Here is a 10958-nt window from a genome sequence, read left to right as displayed (position 1 = left end):
AGTACGATTATACAGACAAACAATTGGTTTTAACCCACAAACCCCAAATGTATAACCCAGCACCCTGGGGCATGAACAAAAGTGGTGTTCCTTGGCCCCCCCGAGTCCAAAATAAAGGGAGAGAGGAAAAACCTGCTGGTGGGAGAGCTGTTGCAGTCTGGTCAAAAAGTGGTGATTGCAGTCCAGTCGAGGGTGGTAGTCTCAGTCTGGTTGAGAGTGGTGAGCTGCAGTCTTCCTCTGGATCCCACGAGTGGTAAAAAGGTTCCAAAACCCCAAGTTTATATATTCTCCAGTTCAGGCAGGAATGCTCAGTCCTTCCCTCAGAGTGGGGAATTCCATAAAAGGGCATGAGGACAGGAACATCTTCCTATCTCGCAGGCCTCTTAACGCCTAGTTTATAGCCTGAGGAGTAAGGCTGCTCTGGGCAGAGGGTGTAAATGCTCTGTTGATAACAGTTTCTGGGAAATGGTATGGAAGGCTATAGAATACACAGGTTTGGGTTACACCCATCCAGTGATGAATTGGTCCCAGCTGTTCTAACTAGGACAACTGTACCAGGTGTTTTGCTATATATTGCATATATTCTTTGTCTGGAATGATTAGCATGCAAGGCAATCTCAGAGGTTTTCAGGTACCTGTGATAATTTTTTCCTTTGGGGCTATCACATAATCTTTCATTTCTCTGTCTTCTTCTCAGTCTGTAAAGCCTCTGGAGAAAAGTCCAATGTCTAGATGGGGAGACAGATGTCCAAGCATTTGACAAAATAAACCTGATCAAACTGTTCACAGATAGAGGAACATCACACACCATTATTTTATACTTTGCTTTATACAGAAAATATATCAAGATTTCTCTCCAAAACTTCTAGAAATGGTGGTACAGTCTTTAAAGGTATCTCATATTTATGAGTTGGCAGAAACTACATCCCACACTTCAGGTAAGGACATAACAGGGTACAGTTAGTTCTTAACATATATTTTGTTTGTCAACACTTGGACCTGTTTTGTACAGTTACACATGACTCAGACTGCATTTAGTTCAGAAAGTTGGAAACTCTTAGTAAGTGATAGATCAGCTTTCTGCTAGAGAAAGTTTTTTAGCAAACCAACAAATTAATTTTTCTCTGTGATGAGGACATTTTACGGAGGCAATTTTGCTAGATAATAAACACATCATATTGAAAGGATATTATTCTACTTTTTTGTCTTAGTAAATGCAAGAATACTCTTCTTCAACATGCACTGTGGGGATGTTTTGGTTGAAATTTGTGTATTGTTAAAAGAAATATGGTTCTGCCCTTGACTTCACCAGAATGAAATTTCATTATGTATTTGTTACATGAAGAAATGCCTGTATAAAGATGTAACTGTCCTTTTATCAGCAATAGTATAAATTAAGATTAGTTCTGTTTGGTGCACATAAACTGATATAACACTTACATAGGTAATTGTTCTTAAAACCCCTACAAACATATCTTCCACTGAAAGAAGTTTCAAGGAAAAAGATGTCAGCAAGCCAAAGTGAACAAATCCCAGAAAGCTTTTGCAAAGAACTTGTTGTTAATTCTTAGGGAGACGATCAGTATATTTACTTTATCTTTTAATAATGTTACGTACAAAGTAACATGAGGACTGGGAATAGTTCCTTCAAGAAAAGAAGGATAACACTAAGTCTGGTATTAGTGTGAGTGACAGCTAGTAGGGTGCTGGCTTCTAGCTATGGAGCATGTCCGGCACAATCCATGAGAAGCTTGTTAAAAATAAATCAAAAATCAACATATTCCCATCCCAGTATAAAAAAAGTACTCCATAAATAGCTACGCTTGTGAATAAGAGTGTAACAAATCTGGAAGCTCCAGTAAGACTATTTGTTCCAGGCCATTTAGAGGAATGCAACTGAACAAGCCACAGAATGGTGAAAACTGAGATTCTGTTGCCTGAGAGCAGGCCGTCCTAGCACTGACTGCGTCCTTGCGCATCATAAGATGTGATCAAGCAACTGTAAGCTATAGCAATTTCATTCACTGTTACCTGTGGCAGGAACAGTCTGATTCTGTTTCCACAAAGGTTAAAGAAAGTTGCTCAGCTTTCTATATTTGCATCATCATAGCCAGAATTAGTTCTCACAAACTACAAATCTTGTAAAGAGCTAAATGGAAAGGCAGTGTAAGTCCTGTTAACAAGAAGAATTTTGCTGTTTCTCAGACTACAAGGGGTAGGATAATCACAAATGACAGAAGAACACTATAGACTAAAGATTATGGAAACTGACGAAACCTACTGAAAATGGAAGCCCTAGACAAACAGCCTCAGAAAGCTTCAAACCCAGCAAGTCCTTGTTTAGAAAATCACAGGATTTTCTGTGGTAAAAGTAAGGTAAGTTTTATTAGGCTGGGATATCTATATGGAGAAAAAGCCACTGAAAGCCAGAAATATGTGTTTGATTCAGGAAACCAGTCCAAGGCTGGAACACCTAAACTGGGTAGACATGATCTCTCATTGTTTAAATTTAGAAGAAATCTAAGATTTTATTATTTAGAACATAAATCTATCTCCACCTAAAAAATAGCTCAAGAAACCAAAAGAACTGAACCAGATTTTCCAGTATAACCAATGAATTCCCTGAAAAGCTTAGATTTCCATCACAGTGTATAGAATCTCTATTTAGGTCCAAAATATCGGTCTCAATTTTTTCTTTTATACTTCTCTTTTTTATACATATATATATAGCCCATGAGAGTATTAGAGTTGACTTGAAACCTTAAAAAATGTAAGGACTTAAGTTTATACAAAGAACACTTTTTGAAAAAAAATGCACTTTGCCTGTGGCATGGAAATGGAGTGAAAGTAAAAAAAACAAAATAAATAAAACTAGGAAAATGAAAATGTTTAAGGCCATTCTGAGTAAACACCATGCAATCTGTTTATAAAGAGAAAGAAACAAAATATTACCACCATGAAGTAAAATAAATTACCAAAGCAAAAAAAATTAACTCCTTGGATGAACAAAAAAAATGAAGCTACTTGATAAATACAAATTGAAATAGTCCACTCTTGAAGAAAGAGTAAGTTCAGGGAATACTTATATTAATTTCCCAGACTTTGTTATCTATAAATGAGAATTGTAAAGGAATTCACAGATTTTCTTGTAAAAACCAGATAATATAGAAATGCCAAAAATAATGTTTCTCCGTTGTTTCTGCATGTCAAAACTTCCTACCAAAAATTCTCTGTCAGCTTTCTGCCGAAAGTCCTCACCAGAGCTTCCTGCTGGAGTTTTCCTGCCAAAACATCCTGCTATTGATAATGGTTATCATGTGTCTTTGAACATCTGAATAGGGCTACGTGCCAAGAAATCACGTACAACCTCCTTTGAACACTATAAAAGTTGAGGAAAAATTTTGGAAAATCAGGGAGAGGAAAGGGAGAGAGAACCAGTTACCCTAGCTGAGAATCTCTCCCCACCTCCTCCTCACCTTTCCTCCACCACCGCATGCTGCCTGCCTGCCACCGGAGACTGAAACTCTGCCGCCCCAGAGAAGAACTGAAACCCACTGTGCCACATGAATGAGTTATATTTTCTCCTTCTACCCTGACCATATTTCTGAGGGCCGAAAGGTGCTGCTGAATCAGGACCCCGCACGGCCTGGGACACAACTCAATGTGAGCGGGGAAGCCACACATCCTGGCTGCATTCCAGAGAACTAAAGCTGCTAAGACTCCCCACAGCTAAAGAAGATAACATCGAAAAGTGGCAGAGACAGAAAAAAAAAAAGGCAGAAACTGCTTCTCCCCGCCCCCCCCCACCAGCTTAGCGGAAAGGTAGTTTGGTGGTATCTTTCCTATGTGTCTAGAAGTAATCTTAACTTTTTCCAATTTTTTCTTATTTTTTCCTCTTTCTCTTTACATCTCTTACAACTAATAAAATAAAAATATCAGGTTTTGGTATCAACAGATAACTTGTGTGAGTTTTAATTTTGCTCAGGAGAATATTTGAATCTGAAGTTCTTTCTGCAACATTTAAGCAGATTGCAACATTCCTTTAAAAAAGTGTCAGTGAGAAATGCAGCAAAAAGATGTGATCTCTGCTACATGCCTAGTAGCAATCCACAATGGTTAAAATAACACTAGGCACAAGGGTAATCATTACCAAAGAAATCTGCAATCAAGTGTACGAAGGATTTTACAGAGAAAGTGGTCAGACATTGGAATGGGCTGCCAAGGAAGGTGGTGGGTTCACCATCCCTGGAGGTTTTTAAGATGAGACTGGATGTAGCACTTAGTGCCATGGTCTAGTAACCAGGGTAGTGTTGGATCAAGGGTTGGATTTGTTGATCTCGGAGATCTTTTCCAACCCGGTTGATTCTATAATTCTATGATTCTATGATTAGGTAAAATAAATGCCAACACCGAACTGGTAAACAGTGAGATGTGTTAATCAAGGCAACATTCACAGTGTCATTAGCAAATCCTCAGTTGGAAGGGTCTTCAGGTATAATACTGGATACAGTGCAAAACTATGTTTAAAGAATTTTTTTTTCAGAAAATAACTTATTCACACCAAGAAAAGCTTCATGGTTATCAGTGAAACTAGCAGTACTCTGTGTGCCAGAATTTGACTGAAGGGTGGATTGAAGAAGATGTCATGGCAAGAATACCTAAAAAACCCCAACCAAAACAAAAAGAAAAAAAATACAAGAAAAAAAATACTTTTTGCATTCTTTTCAGTGATAGAGTGCAATATTAAGGGACATAGATGTCTTATCTGTTGGTGAGTCAAAAAAATTTTTCCTCAACTTTTATAGTGTTCAAAGGAGGTTGTACGTGATTTCTTGGCATGTAACCCTATTCAGATGTTCAAAGACACATGATAACCATAACCTTATCTGTTGGTGAGGGTAGGATATCAAAGTTATTGAAGAATGTTAGATATTAAAGTAACATCAGATGCAGTAGTAAATTGATGCAAAATCCTTTGGAAAAGGTTGGGCTGAAATATCCATTTGTCACCATGTACTTTGAAGCAACGACGAAAATATGCACTCACAGGCTGGTGAACTGTGGGGAGTTAATTAAACTTCTGTGTGCTTCAGTGTCATGGATAATACTATAATCATGAGTCAGTAAGTTGTTAAAATGTCTGTTCCACAATAAGAACAACTCTTTAAAACAGTATCTCAAATGAAATGAATCCTCTTACAGTGACCTCAGCTAGGGCCTGCCTGCCCAGGGCAGCTCTGCTGAAGAGGTCCTGAGCGTCCTGATAGGCAGTGACCTGAGCCTGAGCCAGCATTGGTAGCCAAGAGCATCCTGTGCTCTATTAGAGGGAGCACAGCCAGCTGATTGAGGGAAGGGACTACCCCTCTCTACTTAGTACGGTAGATATTTTGGGAAGGGGGAGATCCTTCAGGCCTCGTTTCAGTCCATCACCTGGAAGGAGTATGCCCTTCCACCCTCCCCCCACCACGTGGCCGGATGACCCTAAGACGGAGCACTCACCAGAGCACCAGGGGAGAGAGGACGAAAGAGGAAGTTTAATGTGGGAAGGGGCTATATATAGCCCTTGGGGACCAATCACAGGTGAGGGGTCACAATCAAGGTAAAGGGTTTACAGCCAATAAGGAAGGGGTTAACAAAGGACCAATGAGAACACCTTGGGACATCTTCCCAGGACACTCCTGCCCGAGAGATAAGGGATTTACAGTGGAGGTATAGGGGAAAACGCAGTGGCTCTGTAAAGAGCCCTCTTAACATAAGTTTAAACAACATTAAAAACTTCTGATTCATCAATCCACCTTTGGCAGGACTCTTTCCAAACATCCATTGCCACAACTTAGCACTTACTGCTTCCATCCTTGGAATTTTTCAAGACCTGACTGGATAAAACCCTGAACAACCTGGCCTGATCTCAGAGCTGAACCAGCTTTAAGAGGTTGAACTAGAAACCTCCTAAGGTCCCTTTCACCTTTAGTTATCCTATGATCCTACAATTCTAATCCAGGGAAAAGATATTGTTAGATTAATATAATGACAGACAAAAGGAGAGAGTATGTACATGCATAAGGGTCATCATCATTCTCCTTCCTTCTTATTTACTTTGGAGGAGAAAGATGACATATGCCCTATATGTATAGATAACAGGAAACTAACCTGAAAGACCTCTGGCTTTAAGAGAGATTTTAAAGGTTTATAAAAATTTATGCAGAAGCTTAACATTCGTACCTTCTAAATAAATTGAAATCAGAAGTCCATGATCAGTACTTAGGTTGTGGCCTAAGACTAACAAGGAAAAAGTCACATTTGCATTGAACTCTTCCATGTCCTACATCACTTCAGCACTTTTGGAAAAAGCTGCCCAGAGAACCCCAGTAAAGAAGTATTCATTGCCATAGTATTCCACTTAGCTGTAGCTACAATTTCAGACATTATACTGAAAATGATAAGAAACTTATCAAAAAATGTGAACTTACAGAAAATCTGCATGTCTTACTGTGGAAGGAGAGTGTCAGCTGGGGACTGTGTAGTAAACCAAAAGTCATAGTTTTTTTCAGACTTTAAAAAAACGACCTCTTTCTGATGACGAACCTAAATAGATAAATACATAAATAAATGCCCAAGTCCTATGAAGATTAGAATCTGATAATGAATTTCTAAGAAGGCAATGTGCTTGGTTTTTCAATCCCAGATACTGTGACTTCTGTCACGATCCTAAACAAAGGCAATTGTAGGATGAGGAGTTATTGAGTCCACCATCAGCAAATTTGCAGATGACACTAAGCTGGTAGGGAGTGTCGATCAGCTGGAAGGCAGGAGGGCTCTGCAGAGAGACCTGGACAGGTTGGAGACTTGGACTGATTCCAATTAGATGAGGTTCAACAAGGCCAAGTGCCAGGTCCTCCACTTTGGCCACAACAATCTCATGCAGTGCTACAGGCTGGGGACAGAGTGGCTGGAGAGCAGCCAGGCAGAAAGGACCAAGGAGTTTGGATTGACAGGAATGTTTTCGCATAAATACCCTTTTGCTCAACAGCAGAAATGTTGAATAGAGTTGTTTACTTGTAGGAAAATCCAATAAAGACTGTAATGATGGTGAATTTCACCATGGACAGGTTGTATATTGTGTGCAATGCCCCGACCAGTGGTTCATCAGATGTTGCATCATCACAGCATTCTCAGAATCAGAATGGGCATAAAATTTTGTAATTTGATATAACTTTTCTAGGATGTTAGTGAAATAGTTATCTTTTTAGGAAATTGTGTGGCTTTCTTATTGGGATTCAAAAATAACCAGCAGCTCCTGGGATAAAATGTCTTGAGAAGGTTGATATCAGACAACTGCTGCTCAGCTAATTGTTGCCAAGAGAAGACCAAAGAACTTTAAAGCAGCTGATTTACAGTTTCTTTAGTTCCAGAATTATGACCTGCCTGAACTCCAGACACCTTATGTACCCATTCTCAAATAAGCAACCTGAGGTGAGCCCAGTAGCAGTGCTGATAAAGAATTTTTGTCACTGTCTACACACACATCAACATGTTCCTTGTTGTGTAGTGGAAGGCATAAGGAGATAATGCAATCAGAATGACCTGTCGGCAGATTTTCAAGTTTAGGGACAATAGAGTTTTTAGTCATGAAGCCAACTCCTGAGAGATGCATTTCGCTTCTGGGTTTACCCGACCAAAAGAGTGTGTAACCGGCACCCTGTTCTCTAAGATTACCTTCCTCGTGGACATGAACTTCACTAAGAGCAGCAATGTCGATGTTGAGATGTGACAGTTTGTGGGCAATTAAGCCAGAACGATGCTCAGGGTGTCCACTATCTGCAGTATCAAGCATGGTTCTAATGTTCCAGCATGCGAGTGTCAATTTGGGTACACCTTTGAAGGCAGGTGTATACCTTTGTCTTTTAATCTTTGTTTGACCGCATTAGAAGATACCTGTTGGCCATGGTTAACCAACTGGGTGAAGGGTGGAGATGAGCTTTGGTTAGACCACCTTTTCTAGGCCCCTCTCCATGTGGAGCAAGCAGTACTGTCCTTGAAAAAGGCTGCTGGGTCATTCAGGATGCTGCCAAAAGAGACTATCATCTCCAGGGTCAGTCTCAGGCGACAAATGTCCCGAACCACCTGTATGCAGGGTTGGGTCTGTGGCTTCCAGTGCACCTTTCACCTGCCGTTTCAACCCTCGCCTGTCGCTACAGGGCTTTACAGATGTGGATATAACCCTCGAACCTGTGCAATGGATTTTTTAGGTGAGACACAGCATGCGCAGAACTGGACCCACCCTTTAATCCTAAAATTCATCTGCCAGGGCCTAGCAAGCTTGGATGGTGACAGCAAGGTCCTTAGGATGTAGGTTTAATTAGAGTGTCCTTCTCTTAGATGGGTGACCTTACAGGGCTAAGCGAGTTCCATCTGCCTGGGTTTGGAATTGGAGTTGTTCTTCTCCTAGGATGACTGCTGGAAGGCTAGCGACCCCATCCTGCCCAGGGACACATTTTATCTGTCCCTTTAGTTTTGACCTATCTGGCATGGGAGACCCTGTGGAAGGCATGTACCATTGCCAACACAGCTCCCAACTCTCCAAGCTGACCCTGCTGAAAAAGATAAATTTTACACCAACCTACGCCATCTTACCCAAAAGGTTCCCGCAGATTATAAGATCATTATCCTTGGTGATTTTAATGCCAGAATAGGAAAGAACTTTGAAGCCTGGAAAGGAGTATTAGGCAGGCATGGTGTTGGAAACTGCAATGATAATGGATGCCTTCTGTTAGAATTCTGTGCGGAGCAACAGCTCACCATCACCAACACCATCTTTCAGCAGAAAAACAGTCTGAAGACAACCTGGATGCATCCCAGGAATTGTTGAGGAAGAAGAGAACTGCTCACCAAGCACATCTTGCACTGCCATCTTGCCACGTAAGAAAAGCAGCCTTTCGTCTTGCATGCAGCAAGCTCCAACAGAAACTCCGTGACATCCAGAACAAGTGGTGGATCAATCTAGCTGCAAAATCTTAATTATGCGCAGATACGGGTGATCACAGAGGATTCTATGAGGCCTCGAAAACAGCGTACGGGTCTACATACCAGGTACAAAGCCCTCTACTCAGCGCGGATGGTCAAACGCTTCTCAGAGATAAAACCTCCATTCTGAATAGATGGTCTGAACACTTTCAGACTCTCTTCAGTACTAGCCGTGTAGTTCAAGACTCAGCAATTCAGTCCATCACACAGCAACCGGTGAAGAATGAACTGGACATTGCCCCTACTATGGGAGAAACTCTTAAGACCATACAGCAGATGAAAACTGACAAGGCAGCTGGGGTTGATGGAATTCCACCTGAAGTCTGAAAGCATGGGGGCCAAGCACTCCATGCTAAATTTCACGAGTTTGTGGTGCGCTGTTGGGAACTAGGCGAACTACCATCAGACCTTTGTGATGCAGTCATCATCACTTTGTACAAGAAGAAGGGAGATAAATCAGACTGTTCAAATTACCGTGGTATTACTCTGCTCTCCATTGCTGGCAAAATCCTGGCAAAAATACTACTGAACAGACCAATACCCACTATAGCAGAAGGAATTCTACCTGAAAGCCAATGTGGTTTCAGAGCCAACAGGAGCACCACAGACATGGTATTTGTTCTCAGACAACTGCAAGAGAAGTGTAGGGAACAGAACAAAGGTCTCTATGTAACATTTGTTGACCTCACCAAGGCTTTCGATACTGTGAGCAGAAAAGGCCTCTGGCAGATTTTGAAATGTTTAGGTTGTCCCCCCAAGTTCCTTAAAATGATCATCTTACTTCATGAGGATCAGCATGGCCAAGTCAGATATGGTGATGCACTTTCTGAGCCTTTTCTAATAACCAATGGTGTGAAACAAGGCTGCGTTCTTGCACCAACTCTATTCACAATCTTTTTCAGCATGATGCTCCAAAGGGCCACGGCAGACCTCAACAATGAAGATGGTATCTACATTCAATATCGTACTGATGGAAGCCTATTCAACCTAAGGCGACTGAAGGCCCATACTAAGACCTTAAATCATCTTGTCCATGAGCTGCTTTATGCTGATGACGACACCCTCATCGCTCACACAGAAGCAGCTCTGCAGCGTTTAACATCCTGCTTTGCAGAGGTTGATGAGCTTTTTGGGCTGGAAGTCAGCTTAAAGAAGACAGAAGTTTTCTATCAATCTGCACCTCAGGGAGTCTTCCATCATCCCCACATCACCATTGGCGGATCAGAGCTCAAATCAGTCCAGCAGTTTAATTACCTAGGTAGCCTCATCTCCTCGGATGGTAAGATTGACAGAGAGATAGACAACAGGTTAGCAAAGGCATATAGTGCTTTGGGAAAACTCCATAAAACAGTTTGGCGAAATAAACACCTGAAGAAAAGTACAAAGATCAGTGTTTACAGAGCCATTGTGCTGTCTACTCTTTTATATGGATCCGAATCATGGGTCATTTACTGCCACCACCTGCGACACTAAGAATGCTTCCATCAACACTGTCTCCGTACAACCCTAAACATCCACTGGTCAGATTATGTGACCAATACGTCTGTTCTAGAACAGGCAGCAGTTACGAGTATTGAGGCCAGGTTGCTGAGAACACAGCTGCGTTGGGCGGGACACGTCTCCAGGATGAAAGACTACCACCTCCCCAAGATTGTGAACTTGCCACTTGCTGCTGCAAGAAAGGAGCCCTGAAGAGGAGATACAAGGACTCCCTGAAACAACATCTCAGCCTTGGTCATATTGATCTTCATCACTGGTCTACTCTGGTCTCCAATTGGGAGGTCTGGAGACACACCATCTATAACGCTGCTGCTTCTTTTGAGAACACACGCAGGATCACTCTCGAGGAGAAAAGACAACGCAGAAAGAATCGTGTCTTGCCAATACCATCCAAGGAGTCTTTCTGCTGTGCCTTTTGCAACCGGACTTGTCTA

This window comes from Neopelma chrysocephalum, unplaced genomic scaffold (assembly GCF_003984885.1).
Source record: "Neopelma chrysocephalum unplaced genomic scaffold, ASM398488v2 Primary Assembly neopelma1_80b, whole genome shotgun sequence".
NCBI classification, from domain to species: Eukaryota; Metazoa; Chordata; class Aves; order Passeriformes; family Pipridae; genus Neopelma; species Neopelma chrysocephalum.
Note: the sequence above shows the minus strand (reverse complement) of the source record.